Source organism: Pristiophorus japonicus, chromosome 32 (assembly GCF_044704955.1).
Source record: "Pristiophorus japonicus isolate sPriJap1 chromosome 32, sPriJap1.hap1, whole genome shotgun sequence".
Taxonomy (NCBI): Eukaryota; Metazoa; Chordata; class Chondrichthyes; family Pristiophoridae; genus Pristiophorus; species Pristiophorus japonicus.
In genome coordinates this window covers 8,961,666-8,979,675 of record NC_092008.1, presented here as the reverse complement: position 1 = coordinate 8,979,675, position 18,010 = coordinate 8,961,666, and the positions used below count along the sequence as shown (strand labels likewise).

Sequence of the window (18,010 nt, the reverse complement as noted above, 5' to 3'; positions counted from 1 at the left end):
CTATTTGAGGGTGCTGCATATTGGAGGTATTTGAGGGTACTATATATTGTGGGTATTTGAGGGTGCTACATATTGGGGGTATTTGAGTGTACTATATATTGGAGGTATTTGAGGGTGCTATGTATTAGGGGTATTTGAGGGTACTATATATTGGAGGTATTTGAGGGTACTATATATTGGGGGTATTTGAGGGTACTATATATTGGGGGTATTTGATGGTACTGTATATTGGGGGTATTTGATGGTACTGTATATTGGGGGTATTTGAGGGTACTACATATTGGGGGTATTTGAGGGTACTATATATTGGGGGTATTTGAGGGGGGCTATATATTGGGGGTATTTGGGGTACTATATACTGGGTGTATTTGAGGGTACTTTATACTGGGGTATTTGAGGGTACTATATATTGGCGGTACTTGAGGGTACTATATATTGTGGGTATTTGAGGGTACGATATATAGAGGGTATTTGAGGGTACTATATATTGTGGGTATTTGAGGGTACGATATAGAGATGGTCTTTGAGGGTACTATATATTGGGGGTATTTGAGGGTACTATATACTGGGGGTATTTGAGGGTGTTGTATATTGCGGGTATTTGAGGGTACTATATATTGGGGGTATTTGAGCGGGGGCTATATACTGGGGGTATTTGAGGGTACTATATATTGAGGGTACTTGAGGGTAGTATATATTGTGGGTATTTGAGGGTACGATATATAGAGGGTATTTGAGGGTACTATATATTGTGGGTATTTGAGGGTACGATATAGAGATGGTATTTGTGGGTACTATATATTGGGGGTATTTGAGGGTACTATATACTGGGGGTATTTGAGGGTGTTGTATATTGCGGGTATTTGAGGGTACTATACTTTGGGGGTATTTGAGCGGGGGCTATATACTGGGGGTATTTGAGGGTACTATATATTGAGGGTATTTGAGGGTACTATATATTAGGGGTGTTTGAGGGTGGCTATATACTGGGGGTATTTGAGGGTACTATATATTGGGGGTGTTTGAGGGTGGCTATATACTGGGGATATTTGAGGGTACTATATATTGGGTTATTTGAGGGTACTATATATTGGGGGTATTTGAGGGTACTATATATTGGGGGTATTTGAGGGTACTATATATTGGGGGTATTTGAGGGTACTATATATTGGGGGTATTTGATGGTACTATATATTGGGGGTATTTGAGGGTACTATATATTGGGGGTATTGGAGGGTGCTATATATTGGTGGTATTTGAGGGGACTATATACTGGGGATATTTGAGGGTACTATATATTGGGGGTATTTGAGGGTACTATATATTGGGGTATTTGAGGGTACTATATATTGGGGGTATTTGAGGGTATTATATATTGGGGGTATTTGAGGATAGTATATATTAGGGGTATTTGAGGGTACTATATATTGGGGGTATTGGAGGGTGCTATATATTGGGGGTATTTGAGGGTACTATATATTGGGGATATTTGAGGGGACTATATATTGGGGGTACTTGAGGGCACTATATATTGGGATTATTGAGGGGGGCTATATATTAGGGGTATTTTATTTGAGAGGGTCTATATACTGGGGGATTTGAGGGGGACTATATATTGGGGATATTTGAGGGTACTATATATTGGGGGATTTGAGGGTGCTATGTATTGGGGGTATTTGATGGTACTATATATTGGGGGTATTTGAGGGTACTATATATTGGGGATATTTGATGGTACTGTATATTGGGGGTATTTGAGGGTACGATATATAGAGGGTATTTGAGGGTACTATATATTGGGGGTATTTGAGGGTGCTATGTATTGGGGGTATTTGATGGTACTATATATTGGGGAATTTGAGGGTACTATATATTTGGGGTATTTGAGGGTACTATATATTGGGGGTATTTGATGGTACTATATATTGGGGGTATTTGAGGGTACTATATATTGGGGGTATTGGAGGGTGCTATATATTGGTGGTATTTGAGGGGACTATATACTGGGGATATTTGAGGGTACTATATATTGGGGGTATTTGAGGGTACTATATATTGGGGTATTTGAGGGTACTATATATTGGGGGTATTTGAGGGTATTATATATTGGGGGTATTTGAGGATAGTATATATTAGGGGTATTTGAGGGTACTATATATTGGGGGTATTTGATGTTACTGTATGTTGGGGGTATTTGAGGGTACTATATATTGGGGTTATTTGAGGGCGCTATATATTGGGGGTATTTGAGGGTACTATATACTGGTGTATTTGAGGGTGTTGTATATTGGGGTATTTGAGGTTACTATATATTGGGGGTGTTTGAGGGTACTATATATTGGGGGTTTTTGAGGATGCTGTATATTGGGGGTATTTGAGGGTACTATATATTGGGGGTATTTGAGGGTGCTATATATTGGGGGTGTTTGATGGTACTAAATATTGGGGTTATTTGAGGGTGCTGTATATTGAGGGTATTTGTGGGTACTATATATTGGAGGTATTTGAGGGGGGGGCTATATATTGGGGGTATTTGATGGTACTATCTATTTAGGGTATTTGTGGGTGCTATATATTGGGGGTGTTTGATGGTAGTATATATTAGAGGTATTTGAGGGTACTATATACTGGGGGTATTTGAGGGTACTATATATTGTGGCTATTTGAGGGTGATACATATTGGAGGTATTTGAGGGTACTATATATTGTGGGTATTTGAGGGTGCTACATATTGGGGGTATTTGAGGGTACTATATATTGGAGGTATTTGAGGGTGCTATGTATTGGGGGTATTTGAGGGTACTATATATTGGAGGTATTTGAGGGTACTATATATTGGGGGTATTTGATGTTACTGTATATTGGGGGTATTTGAGGGTGCTATATATTGGGGCTTTTTGAGGGTACTATATACTGGGGGTATTTGAGGGTGTTGTCTATTGCGGGTATTTGAGGGTACTATATATTGGGGGTATTTGAGGGGGGCTATATACTGGGGATATTTGAGGGTGTTGTATATTGAGGTATTTGAGGGTACTATATATTGGGGGTATTTGAGGGTGCTGTATATTGAGGGTATTTGAGGGTGTTATATATTGGGGGTGTTTGATGGTACTATATAGTGGGGGTATCTGAGGGTGTTGTGTATTGAGGCTATTTGTGGGTACTATATATTGGGGGTATTTGATGGTACTATATATTTCGGGTATTTGAGGGCGCTATATATTGGGGTGTTTGATGGTACTATATATTAGGGGTATTTGATGGTACTATATATTGGGGGTGTTTGAGGGTGGCTATATACTGGGGATATTTGAGGGTACTATATATTGGGTTATTTGAGGGTACTATATATTGGGGGTATTTGAGGGTACTATATATTGGGGGTATTTGAGTGTACTATATATTGGGGGTATTTGCGGGTACTATATATTGGGCGTATTTGAGGGTACGATATATTGGGGGAATTGGTGGTACTATATATTGGGGGTATTTGAGGGTACTATATATTGGGGGTATTGGAGGGTACTATATATTGGGGCTATTTGAGGGTACTGTATATTGGGGGTATTTGACGGTACTATATATTGGGGTTATTTGAGTGTACTATATATTGGGGGTATTTGAGGGTACTATATATTGGGGGTATTTGAGGGTACTATATATTGGGGGTATTTGATGTTACTGTATATTGGGCGTATTTGAGGGTACTATATATTGGGGTTATTTGAGGGTGCTATATATTGGGGGTATTTGAGGTTACTATATATTGGGGGTGTTTGAGGGTACTATATATTGGGGGTTTTTGAAGATGCTGTATATTGGGGGTATTTGAGGGTACTATATATTGGGGGTATTTGTGGGTGCTGTATATTGAGGGTATTTGTGGGTACTATATATTGGAGGTATTTGAGGGGGGCTATATATTGGGGGTATTTGATGGTACTATCTATTTAGGGTATTTGTGGGTGCTATATATTGGGGGTGTTTGATGGTACTGTATATTGGGGGTTATTGAAGGGGGCTATATATTGGGGGTTATTGAAGGGGGCTATATATTGGGGTATTTTATTTGAGAGGGACTATATATTGGGGGATTTGGGGATGCTATATATTGGGGGATTTGAGGGGGACTATATATTGGGGATATTTGAGGGTACTATATATTGGGCGATTTGAGGGGGACTATATATTGGGCGATATTTGAGGGTACTATATATTGGAGGTATTTGAGGGTACTATATACTGGGGGTATTTGAGGGTACTATATATTGTGGCTATTTGAGGGTGCTACATATTGGAGGTATTTGAGGGTACTATATATTGTGGGTATTTGAGGGTGCTACATATTGGGGGTATTTGAGGGTACTATATATTGGAGGTATTTGAGGGTGCTATGTATTGGGGGTATTTGAGGGTACTATATATTGGAGATATTTGAGAGTGCTATATATTGGGGGTATTTGAGGGTGCTATGTATTGGAGGTATTTGAGGGTACTATATATTGTGGGTATTTGAGGGTGCTACATATTGGGGGTATTTGAGGGTACTGTATATTGGAGGTATTTGAGGGTGCTATGTATTGGAGGTATTTGAGGGTACTATATATTGTGGGTATTTGAGGGTGCTACATATTGGGGGTATTTGAGGGTACTGTATATTGGAGGTATTTGAGGGTACTATATATTGGGGGTATTTGATGCTATTGTATATTGGGGGTATTTGAGAGTGCTATATATTGGGGGTATTTGAGGGTACTATATACTGGGGGTATTTGAGGGTGTTGTCTATTGCGGGTATTTGAGGGTACTATATATTGGGGGTATTTGAGGGGGGCTATATACTGGGGATATTTGAGGGTGTTGTATATTGAGGTATTTGAGGGTACTATATATTGGGGGTATTTGAGGGTGCTGTATATTGTGGGTATTTGAGGGTGTTATATATTGGGGGTGTTTGATGGTACTATATAGTGGGGGTATCTGAGGGTGTTGTATATTGAGGCTATTTGTGGGTACTATATAATGGGGGTATTTGATGGTACTATCTATTTCAGGTATTTGAGGGCGCTATATATTGGTGGTGTTTGATGGTACTATATATTGGGGGTATTTTCCAACATTCCATTGACTCTGGATCCTATGGAGTGGAGGGTAGCCAATGTAACCCCACTTTTTAAAAAAGGAGGGAGAGAGAAAACAGGGAATTATAGACCGGTCAGTCTGACCTCAGTAGTGGGTAAAATGATGGAATCAATTATTAAGGATGTCATAGCAGTGCATCTGGAAAATGGTGACATGATAGGTCCAAGTCAGCATGGATTTGTGAAAGGGAAATCATGCTTGACAAATCTTCTGGAATTTTTTGAGGATGTTTCCAGTAAAGTGGACAAAGGAGAACCAGTTGATGTGGTATATTTGGACTTTCAGAAGGCTTTCGACAAGGTCCCACACAAGAGATTAATGTGCAAAGTTAAAGCACATGGGATTGGGGGTAGTGTGCTGACGTGGATTGAGAACTGGTTGTCAGACAGGAAGCAAAGAGTAGGAGTAAACGGGTACTTTTCAGAATGGCAGGCAGTGACTAGTGGGGTGCCGCAAGGTTCTGTGCTGGGGCCCCAGCTGTTTACATTGTACATTAATGATTTAGACGAGGGGATTAAATGCAATATCTCCAAATTTGCGGATGACACTAAGTTGGGTGGCAGTGTGAGCTGCGAGGAGGATGCTATGAGGCTGCAGAGTGACTTGGATAGGTTAGGTGAGTGGGCAAATGCGTGGCAGATGAAGTATAATGTGGATAAATGTGAGGTTATCCACTTTGGTGGTAAAAACAGAGAGACAGACTATTATCTGAATGGTGACAGATTAGGAAAAGGGAAGGTGCAAAGAGACCTGGGTGTCATGGTGCATCAGTCATTGAAGGTTAGCATGCAGGTACAGCAGGCGGTTAAGAAAGCAAATGGCATGTTGGCCTTCATAGCGAGGGGATTTGAATACAGGGGCAGGGAGGTGTTGCTACAGTTGTACAGGGCCTTGGTGAGGCCACACCTGGAGTATTGTGTACAGTTTTGGTCTCCTAACTTGAGGAAGGACATTCTTGCTATTGAGGGAGTGCAGCGAAGATTCACCAGACTGATTCCCGGGATGGCGGGACTGACTTATCAAGAAAGACTGGATCAACTGGGCTTGTATTCACTGGAGTTCAGAAGAATGAGAGGGGACCTCATAGAAACGTTTAAAATTCTGACGGGTTTAGACAGGTTAGATGCAGGAAGAATGTTCCCAATGTTGGGGAAGTCCAGAACCAGGGATCACAGTCTGAGGATAAGGGGTAAGCCATTTAGGACCGAGATGAGGAGAAACTTCTTCACGCAGAGAGTGGTGAACCTGTGGAATTCTCTACCACAGAAAGTAGTTGAGGCCAATTCACTAAATATATTCAAAAGGGAGTTAGATGAAGTCCTTACTACTCGGGGGATCAAGGGTTATGGCGAGAAAACAGGAATGGGGTACTGAAGTTTCATGTTCAGCCATGAACTCATTGAATGACGGTGCAGGCTAGAAGGGCTGAATGGCCTGCTCCTGCACCTATTTTCTATGTTTCTATGTTTCTACTATATATTGGAGATATTTGAGGGTACTATATATTGGGGGTATTTGAGGGTGCTGTATATTGAGGGTATTTGTGCGTACTATATATTGGAGGTATTTGAAGGGGGGCTATATATTGGGGGTATTTGATGGTACTATATATTGGGGATATTTGAGGGTACGATACATTGGGGATATTTGAGGGTACTATATATTGGGGGTATTTGAGGGGAGCTATACTCTGGGATATATGAAGGGTGCTGTATTCTGGTTGGTTTGAGGGGGGCTCTCTGCTGGAATTCGGCCCTCCCAGGTCCTGACATCCCTCTCGCCTCCTCCCCCGCCCCCTTCATCCCCCTGCTCCCGGAGTTCCAGGCCATATCTCCTTCTCCCCGCTGTTCACACACTGAGATCTCTGCGGTTGACGTAATGTTTTAAAGCGAAGGCGGTCGCTTTAGAAGACGTCACTGTAAAAGACTTTCAAATTGATATTTTACCAATTAAGGCTTTTTAAATAAGAGAAAAGGGAGAGGGAGAGAGAGACAGAGGCTCGCGAAGCTGTAAAGTCGCCCAGAGCAGCCCAGGAAGACAGTCCCGAACCAGGAACCGAAGGATAAGCTGAACTCCCAGAGATAAACCTCGCTCACAGTAAGTACCAGCAATGCGGGACCAGATAACCAAACAACAGGGGCAGAATGAAATACTGTGCTTAAGATATAACAAGCAAAAACAACTATGTGGAAAAGAAAACACAACTTGGGAGAGGGAGAAATGTTTTTGAAAACTTTTTTGAAAACTTTTTGAAAACTTTTTCAAAACTTTTTGCAAAACTTTGTGAAAACTTTTGAAAACTTTGTGAAAACCTTTTTTCAAAACTTTTTGAAAGCTTTTTCAGACGCGTTTGCCACTTCGTGCGATTTATTCTTTTAATGCCTGACTGTGTATCAGGGGCGAGAAAAAAAAACCGAGAATCAGCATTTCTTTTATTATTGACTAGAGGAGTGTCATCCCGAATATCAGCGAAGATCCGACTGCAAACAGGGTTTTGTGAGAGTTTCATTGCGATTTGCAATGAATTTGTGTCTGCAAATAGCTGAAGACTTTTTTTTTTCGTAGCGTTGCATGTTTCAGAGAGTTGGGTAAATAGCAGAGGAATTTCTGCCCTCCCTTGTGCCTGTGTCTTTAATTAATTAAAATCCATGTACAAAAACATCTCCATCACATCAATGAGCTGGAGACAATTTTCCAAAAAAGGCAAGGAGCGGATTCGAACCGTCGAAATTTGGCAGCCCCGAGGAATTCCGGGCGTGTCGCCCTCTGGCGGACGCACGCTGCTCCGCCTTTTCAGTCCAAGAACATCTCTCAGCCTCTTGAGCAAGTTTCATGTTTTCGAAAGACTTGCATTTATAGAGCGCCTTTCACAGCCAATGAAGCCCGTTTTGAAATGCAGTCACTGTTGGTGATGTGCAAAGCCAATTTGTGCACAGCAAGCTCCCACAAACAGCAGTGTGATAATGACCCAGATCATCTGTTTTTTTGTTCTGCTGATTGAGGGATAAATATTGGGCCCAGGACACCGGGGGGAACTCACCCTGCTCTTCTTCCAAATAGTGGCCCGTGGGCTCTTTTATGTTAACTTGAGGAGGGCAGACGGGGCCTCGGTTTAACGTCTCATCTGAAAGACGGCACCTCCGACAGTGCGGCGCTCCCTCAGTACTGCCCCTCCGACAACGCAATGCGACGCCCCTCCCAGTACTCCCTCAGTACTGCCCCTCCGACAGTGCGGCACTCCCTCAGTACTGCCCCTCCGACAGCGCAGTGTGGCGCTCCCTCAGTACTGCCCCTCCAACAGTGCAGTGCTCCCTCAGTACCGCCCCTCCGACAGTGCGGTGCTCCCTCAGTACCGCCCCTCCGACAGCGCAGTGCGGCGCTCCCTCAGTATTGCCCCTCCGACAGTGCGGTGCTCCCTCAGTACTGCCCCTCCGACAGTGCGGTGCTCCCTCAGTACTGCCCCTCCGACAGTGCGGCACTCTCTCAGTACTGCCCCTCCGACAATGCGGGGCTCCCTCAGTACCGCCCCTCCGACAGTGCGGGGCTCCCTCAGTACCGCCCCTCTGACAGTGCGGCGCTCCCTCAGTACCGCCCCTCCGACAGTGCGGCACTCCCTCAGTACCGCCCCTCCGACAGTGCGGGGCTCCCTCAGTACTGCCCCTCCGACAGTGCGGCACTCTCTCAGTACTGCCCCTCCGACAGTGCGGCACTCCCTCAGTACCGCCCCTCCGACAGTGCGGGGCTCCCTCAGTACCGCCCCTCCGACAGTGCGGGGCTCCCTCAGTACCGCCCCTCCGACAGTGCGGGGCTCCCTCAGTACCGCCCCTCCGACAATGCGGGGCTCCCTCAGTACCGCCCCTCCGACAGTGCGGCGCTCCCTCAGTACCGCCCCTCCGACAGCGCAGTGCAGCGCTCCCGCAGCACTGCACTGGGAGTGTCACCCTGGACTTTTGTGCTCAAGTCTCCGGAGTGGGACTTGAACCCACAACGGTCCAATGCAGAGGTGAGATTGCTACCCACTGAGCCACAGTTTACACCAATTCTATATATAAAGAGGTGCCCCTTCTGTGTTACTGAGGCTGCAAAGGCATCTGTTCTTGTCTGAGTTCAATGGGACAGAGAGGGGCGTTGGTTGAAGAAAGGCAGTTTGATTTTAAATCCAGCAGAACGTGCTAAATATTTCACAGCCCCGGAGGCTAGGAGCGGAGGTTCTAAGACGCTCTTGAAGTGTGTTTGACGGATTTAAGAGGCTTAGCTGCAGTACAGGGTGCTGTGCACATTAACATAAAACAGACATATACTCAAACACACACTCACACTCACACTCACTCACTGACAAGCTTGGACAACACTCCACAGACACAGGCACAGACATGCAGGCTTCTAGAAACAATCTTTCGCATGCAGTTGGCAGCTGACACAGATAAACAGGCACACAGGAATATATAAACACATAGTGAGGGGAATGGGGTATATCAGTGTTACACTGAGGCATGTGGGGTATATCAGTGTTACAGTGAGGGGTGTGGGGCATATCAGTGTTACAGTGAGGGGTGTGGGGTATATCAGTGTTATGGTGAGGGGTGTGGGGTATATCGGTGTCACAGTGAGGGGTGTGGGGCATATCAGTGTTACAGTGAGGGGTGTGGGATATATCAGTGTTACGGTGAGGGGTGTGGGGTATATTGGTGTCACAGTGAGGGGTGTGGGGTATATCAGTGTTACAGTGAGGGGTGTGGGGTATATCGGTGTCACAGTGAGGGGTGTGGGGTATATCAGTGTTACAGTGAGGGGAGTGGGATATATCAGTGTTACAGTGAGGGGTGTGGGGGATATCAGTGTTACAGTGAGGGGTGTGGGGTATATCAGTGTTACAGTGAGGGGTGTGGGGGATATCAGTGTTACAGTGAGAGGTGTGAGGTATATCAGTGGTACAGTGAGGGGCGTGGGGTATATCAGTGTTACAGTGAGAGGTGTGGGGGATATCAGTGTTACAGTGAGGGGTGTGGGGTATATCAGTGTTACAGTGAGGCGTGTGGGGTATATCAGTGTTACAGTGAGGGGTGTGGGGTATATCAGTGTTACAGTGAGGGGTGTGGGGTATATCAGTGTGTTACAGTGAGGGGTGTGGGGTATATCAGTGTTACAGTGAGGCGTGTGGGGTATATCAGTGTTACAGTGAGGGGTGTGGGGGAAATCAGTGTGACAGTGAGGGGTGTGGGGTATATTGGGGTGTTAGTATTTGCTGGATGTCCCAAAGGACAGGTGATGGAGAGGAGGTTATTCCAGCTCTGTCTGCTCCCATGTTCAGGTTCATATAGCAACCCACTTAATATCTTTCGGCAATGGACACACTGTATCAGTGCCGTCTCTTGCCTTCCAACGGGTTCCTGTATCTCCAACCACTTTTCGAATGAAGGTAAGGCGGATAATTGAGGAATTTGGCTAATTATCAGCAGCGGAACCTTGGAGGAGCCTGAAGCCTTTCACGTTCCAGCCAATGTAAACATTTGTTCATCCATAACTCGGCTGTCCCGTGTCCTAACTCGCACCGAGTCCCACTCACCCATCACCCGCTGTGACCCGTGTCCTAACTCGCACCGAGTCCCACTCACCCATCACCCCCTGTGCTCACTGACCCCGTGTCCTAACTCGCACCGTGTCCCACTCACCCATCACCCCCTGTGCTCACTGACCCCGTGTCCTAACTCGCACCGAGTCCCGCTCACCCATCACCCCCTGTGCTCACTGCCCCGTGTCCTAACTCGCACCGAGTCCCGCTCACCCATCACCCCCTGTGCTCACTGACCCCGTGTCCTAACTCGCACCGTGTCCCACTCACCCATCACCCCCTGTGCTCACTGACCCCGTGTCCTAACTCGCACCGAGTCGCACTCACCCATCACCCCCTGTGCTCACTGACCCCGTGTCCTAACTCACACCCAGTCCCACTCACCCATCACCCCCTGTGCTCACTGACCCCGTGTCCTAACTCACACCCAGTCCCACTCACCCATCACCCCCTGTGCTCACTGCCCCGTGTCCTAACTCGCACCGAGTCCCACTCACCCATCACCCGCTGTGCCCCGTGTCCTAACTCGCTGACATACATTGGCTCGCGTTTAAGCAACGCCTCGATTTCAAAATTCTCATCCTTGTTTACAAATTCCTCCATGGACCTCGACACTTCCTATCTCTGTAACATCAACCAGCCCCTACACACCTCGCTACCTCTGTAACCTCCTCCAGCTCTACACCCCTCCCTATCTATTTACCCTCCTCCAGACCCTACGCCCCTCCCTATCTGTGTAACATCTTCCAGCCCCTATACACCTCCCTATCTCTGTGACCTCCTCCAGCATCTACACCCCTCCCTATCTCTGTAACCTCCTCCAGTTCCTACACCCCTCCCTATCTCTGTAACCTCCTCCAGTTCCTACACCCCTCCCTATCTCTGTAACCTACTCCAGCCCCTACACGCCTCCCTATCTCTGTAAGCCCCTCCAGCCTTATACCCCTCCCTATCTCTGTAACTTCCTCCAGCTCCTACACCTCCCCTACCTCTGTAATGTCCTCCAGCCTCTACACCCGTCCCAATCTCTGTAACCTCCTCCAGCCCATACACCCCTCCCTATCTCTGTAATCTCTTCCAGACCCAAACCCTCACTATCTGTGCAACCTCCTCCAGCCTCTACGCCCCTCTCGATCTCTGTAACCAACTCCAGCCGCTACACCCCTCCAAATCTCTGTAACCTCCTCCAGCCCCTACACCCCTCCCTATCTCTGTAACCTCCTCCAGCCCCTACACCCCTCCCTCTCTCTATAACCTCCTCCAGTCCCTACAACCCTCCCTATCTCTGTACCCTCCTCCAGCCCCGACACCCCTCACGATCTCTGTACCCTCCTCCAGCCCACACACCCCTCCCTATCTCTGTAACCTCTTCCAGACCCAAACCCTCACTATCTGTGCAACCTCCTCCAGCCCCTACGCCCCTCTCGATCTCTGTAACAAACTCCAGCCGCTACACCCCTCCCAATCTCTGTAACCTCCTCCAGCCCCTACACCCCTCCCGATCTCTGTAACCTCCTCCAGCCCCTACACCCCTCCCTCTCTCTGTAACCTCCTCCAGCCTCTATACCATCCCTATCTCTGTAACCTCCTCCAGCCCTTACACCCTCCCTATCTCTGTAACCCCCTCCAGCCCCTACACACCTTCCTATCTCTGTAACCCCCTCCAGCCCTTACACCCCTCCCTATCTCTGTAACCTCCTCCTGCCACTATACCCCTCCCAATCTCTGTAACCTCCTCCAGCCCCTACACCCCTCCCTATCTCTGTAACCTCCTCCAGCCCCTACACCCCTCCCTCTCTCTGTAACCTCCTCCAGTCCCTACAACCCTCCCTATCTCTGTACCCTCCTCCAGCCCTGACACCCGTCACGATCTCTGTACCCTCCTCCAGCCCACACACCCCTCCCTATCTCTGTAACCTCCTCCAGCCACTATATCCCTCCCTATCTCTGAAACCGCTCCAGCCCCTACAGCGCTCCCTATCTCTGTAACCTCCTCCAGCCCCTACACCCTCCCTATCTCTGTAACCTCCTCCAGCCCCTATACCCTCCCTATCTCTGTAACCTCCTCCAGCCCTACACCATTCCTATCTCTGTAACCTCCTCCAGCCCTTACACCCTCCCTATCTCTGTAACCCCCTCCAGCCCCTACCTACCTCCCTATCTCTGTAACCTCCTACAGCCCTATATACCCTCCCTATCTCTGTAACCTCCTCCAGCCCCTACAACCCTCCCCATCTCTGAAACCTCCTCCAGCCCCTACACCCCTCCCTATCTCTGTAACCCCCTCCAGCCCTTACACCCTCCCTATCTGTGTACCCCCTCCAGCCCCTACACCCCTCCCTATCTCTGTAACCCCCTCCAGCCCTTACACCCCTCCCTATCTGTGTACCCCCTCCAGCCCCTACACCCCTCCCTATCTCTGTAACCCCCTCCAGCCCTTACACCCCTCCCTATCTGTGTACCCCCTCCAGCCCCTACACCGCTCCCAATCTCTGTAACCGCCTCGAGCCCGAAAAATGCAGGTTCCGAGGAGGTCCCTCAGCAAAGAGTGGGAGTTCTTTGATGAAGTGTCTGCCTCTCTCCTTGCCAATGGTTGTTGGAAGAATTGATAAACAATTTAAGTCCAGATTCCATCAAGTTTACCTTCTCCTAGTCCAAGTCGTCATATGACACAATGATAATGGAGTTATTGACCAATCACCATTATCAATTTCTTATCAATGAGCAAACAACAGACTTAGATCTGTGAATAAATCCCCAGTGATGGAGAACATTCGGGAGCAGTAGTCCAACGTATCAGCGGGAGTCATGAGACTCGGCATCAACCTGTCCGCACTCGTCGGAGCGGGTGTTTCTAAGGCTCCACGTATCATCTTCGCCTCAGCTCTTGTCTGTGTCAGCCGTCGCTCAGTCGGTCTCACCATCGCCTCTGAATCAGAAGGTCGTGGGTTCGAGACCCTGCTCCACAGACACGCACCCCATAATCCAGGCCCAACACGCCCCCAGTGTCAGTACTGAGGGAGTGCCGCACTGTCAGAGGGGCAGTACTGAGGGAGAGCCACACTGTTGGAGGGGTGGTACTGAGGGAGCGCCGCACTGCTGAAGGTGCTCTCATTCGGATTTGACGTTGCACCGAAGCCCCGTCTGCTCCCTCCGGTGGACGTAAAAATACGGAGGCCTCGATTGGAAAAGTGCAGGGGGGAGTTCACTCCAGTAACCTGGGGCCAATATTTGTCTTTTGAATGGGAAGGGGTTGGGTCCATTGGGATTGTGTACAATGGGAATGAATGGGAAGAAGTTCGGTCCACTGGGATTGTGTACAGTGGGAGTGAATGGGAAGGGGTTGGGTCTATTGGGATTGTGTACAGTGGGAGTGAATGGGAAGGGGTTGGGTCCATTGGGATTGTGTACAGTGGGAGTGAATGGGAAGGTGTTGGGTCCATTGGGATTGTGTACAGTGGGATTGAATGGGAAGGGATTGGGTCCATTGGGATTGTGTACAATGGGAGTGAATGGGAAGGAGTTGGGTCCATTGGGATTGTGTACAATGGGAGTGAATGGGAAGGGGTTGGGTACATTGGGATTGTGTACAGTGGGAGTGAATGGGAAGGAGTTGGGTCCATTGGGATTGTGTACAGTGGGAGTGAATGGGAAGGGGTTGGGTACATTGGGATTGTGTACAGTGGGAGTGAATGGGAAGGGATTGGGTCCATTGGGATTGTGTACGGTGGGAGTGAATGGGAAGGGATTGGGTCCATTGGGATTGTGTACAGTGGGAGTGAATGGGAAGGAGTTGGGTCCATTGGGATTCAATGCTTGTTTCTGGTCCTTGCGGATGGAATGAACCACAATAGAGAGAAACAAAGTGCTGGGAGATTTGACAGGAAATGTTTGCCCATCTGACTGACTCTCAAACACTTCCTGAGGCTGAGCGCCTTACCACTCAGAGGGAAAACTCTTCAGCCGATGGGGAAGGATCTGGATTTCTTGACTCACTTAGGTGTCAACCAGGGCTCAGTGGTTGTCATCCGCTCCGACACTCCCCCGGTGCCAGTACTGAGGGAGTGCCGTACTGTCGGAGTGGCGGCACTGAGGGAGGGCTGCACTGTCGGAGGGGCGGTACTGAGGGAGCACCGCACTGTCGGAGGGGCGGTACTGAGGGAGCACCGCACTGTCGGAGGGGCGGTACTGAGGGAGCACCGCACTGTCAGAGGGACGGTACTGAGGGAGCACCGCACTGTCGGAGGGGCGGTACTGAGGGAGCACCGCACTGTCGGAGGGGCGGTACTGAGGGAGCGCCGGACTGTTGGAAGGGCGGTACTGAGGAAGTGCCGCACTGCGCTGTCGGAGGGGCGGCACTGAGGGAGCGCCGCACTGTTGGAGGGGCAGTACTGAGGAAGCGCCGCACTGTCGGAGGGGCAGTACTGAGGGAGCGCCGCACTGTCGGAGGGGCAGTACTGAGGGAGTGCCTCACTGTCGGAGGGGCGGTACTGAGGAAGTGCCGAACTGTTGGAGGGGTGGTACCGAGGGAGCGCCGCACTGCTGAAGGTGCTCTCGTTTGGATTAGACGTTGCACCGAAGCCCCGTCTGCTCTCTCAGGTGGACGTAAAAAAACGGAGGCCTCTATTGGAAAAGAGCAGGGGGGAAGTTCACCCCAGTAACCTGGGGCCAATATTTGTCTTTTGAATGGGACGGGGTTGGGTCCATTGGGATTGTGTACAATGGGAGTGAATGGGAAGGAGTTGGGTCCATTGGGATTGTGTACAATGGGAGTGAATGGGAAGGGGTTTGGGTCCATTGGGAATGTGTACAATGGGAGTGAATGGGAAGAGCTTTGGGTCCATTGGGATTGTATTCAATGGGAGTGAATAGGAAGGGTTTGGGTCCATTGGGATTGTATACAGTGGGAGTGAATTGGAAGGGGTTGTGTCCAATGGGATTGTGTATAATGGGAGTGAATGGGAAGGGGTTTGGATCCATTGGGATTGCGTACAATGTGAGTGATTGTGAAGGGGCTGGGTCCGTTGGGTCTGTGTTCAGTGGGAGTGAATGGGAAGAGGTTTGGGTCCATTGGGATTGATTACAGTGGGTGTGAATGGGAAGGGATTGGGTTCATTGGGATTCTGTACAGTGGGAGTGAATGGGAAGGGGTTGGGTTCATTGGGATTGTGTACAGTGGGAGTGAATGGGAAGGGGTTGGGTCCATTGGGATTGTGTACAATGGAAGTGAATAGGAAGGGATTGGGTCCATTGGGATTGTGTACAATGGGAGTGAATGGGAAGGGGTTTGGATCCATTGTGATTGTGTACAGTGGGAGTGAATGGGAAAGGATTGGGTCCATTGGGATTGTGTACAATGGGAGTGAATGGGAAAGGGTTGGGGCCATTGGGATTGTGTACAGTGGGAGTGAATGGGAAGGGGTTGGGTCCATTGAGATTGTGTACAATGGGAATGAATGGTAAGGGGTTGGGTCCATTTGGGATTGAGTACAGTGGGAGTGAATGGGAAGGGGTTGGGTCCATTGGGATTGTGTACAGTGGGAGTGAATGGGAAGGGGTTGGGTACATTGGGATTGTATACAGTGGGAGTGAATGGGAAGGGGTTGTGTACATTGGGATTGTATACAGTGGGAGTGAATGGGAAGGAGTTGGGTCCATTGGGATTCAATGCTTGTTTCTGGTCCTTGTGGATGGAATGAACCACAATAGAGAGAAACAAAGAGCTGGGAGATTTGACAGGAAATGTTTGCCCGTCTGACTGACTCTCAAACACTTCCTGAGGCTGAGCGCCTTACCACTCAGAGAGAAAACTCTTCAGCCGATGGGGAAGGATCTGGATTTCTCGACTCACTTAGGTGTCAACCAGGGCTCAGTGGTTGTCACCCGCTCCGACACTCCCCAGGTGCCAGTACTGAGGGAGCGCCGTACTGTCGGAGGGGCGGTACTGAGGGAGCGCCGTACTGTCGGAGGGGCGGTACTGAGGGAGAACTGCACTATTGGAGGGGCGGTAATGAGGGAGCGCCGCACTGCGCTGCTGGAGGGTTGGTACTGAGGGAGCGCCGCACTGCGCTGTCGGAGGGGCGGTACTGAGGGAGCGCCGCACTGCGCTGTCGGAAGGGCGGTACTGAGGGAGAGCTGCACTGTTGGAGGGGCAGTACTGAGGGAGCGCCACACTGTCGGAGGGGCAGTACTGAGGGAGCGCCGCACTCTCCGAGGGGCGGTACTGAGGGAGAGCCGCACTGTCGGAGGGGCAGGACTGAGGGAGCACCGCACTGTCGGAGGGGCGGTACTGAGGGAGCACTGCACTGTTGAGCCGCACTGTCGGAGGGGCGGTAGTGAGGGAGCACCGCACTGTCGGGGGGCGGTAGTGAGGGAGCGCTGCACTGTCGGAGGGTCGGCACTGAGGGAGCGCTGCACTGTCGGAGGGTCGGCACTGAGGGAGCGCTGCACTGTCGGAGGGACGGCACTGAGGGAGCGCCGGACTGTCGGAGGGGCAGTACTGAGGGAGCGCCGGACTGTCGGAGGGGCAGTACTGAGGGAGCGCCGCACTGCTGAAGGTGCTCTCGTTTGGATTAGACGTTGCACCGAAGCCCCGTCTGCTCTCTCAGGTGGACGTAAAAATACGGAGGCCTCTATTGGAAAAGTGCAGGGGGGAAGTTCACCCCAGTAACCTGGGGCCAATATTTGTCTTTTGAATGGGAAGGGGTTGGGTCCATTGGGATTGTGCACAATGAGAATAAATGGGAATGGGTTGGATCAATTGGGATTGTGTACAGTGGAAGTGAATGGGAAGGGGTTGGGTCCATTGGGATTGTGTACAATGGGAGTGATTGGGAAGGGGTTGGGTCCATTGCGATTGTGTACAATGGGAGTGAATGGGAAGGGGTTGTGTTCATTGGGATTGTGTACAGTGGGAGTGAATGGGAAGGGGTTGGGTCCACTGGGATTGTGTACAATGAGAGTGAATGGGAAGAAATTGGGTCCATTGGGAATGTGTACAATGGGAGTGAATGGGAAGGGGTTGGGTCCATTGGGATTGTGTACAGTGGGAGTGAATGGGAAGGGGTTGTGCTCATTGGGATTGTGTACAGTGGGAGTGAATAGGAAGGTGTTGGGTCCACTGGGAATGTGTACAATGGGAGTGAATGGGAAGAAATTGGGTCCATTGGGAATGTGTACAATGGGAGTGAATGGGAAGGGGTTGGGTCCATTGGGATTGTGTACGGTGGGAGTGAATGGGAAGGGGTTGTGTTCATTGGATTGTGTACAGTGGGAGTGAATGGGAAGGGGTTG

General features: G+C 49.2%; 1 protein-coding gene across 1 annotated transcript in view; it reads left to right on the top strand.

Moving 5' to 3' along the window:
- The first annotated feature begins 7,037 nt into the window (after positions 1–7,037).
- Positions 7,038–18,010, top strand: part of LOC139240457 (filamin-A-like) — a 144,614-nt gene continuing 133,641 nt past the window's right edge. Inside the window, 1 exon segment of the mRNA XM_070868991.1 lies at positions 7,038–7,242. The gene's annotated coding sequence lies outside the window, so the exon portion shown is untranslated.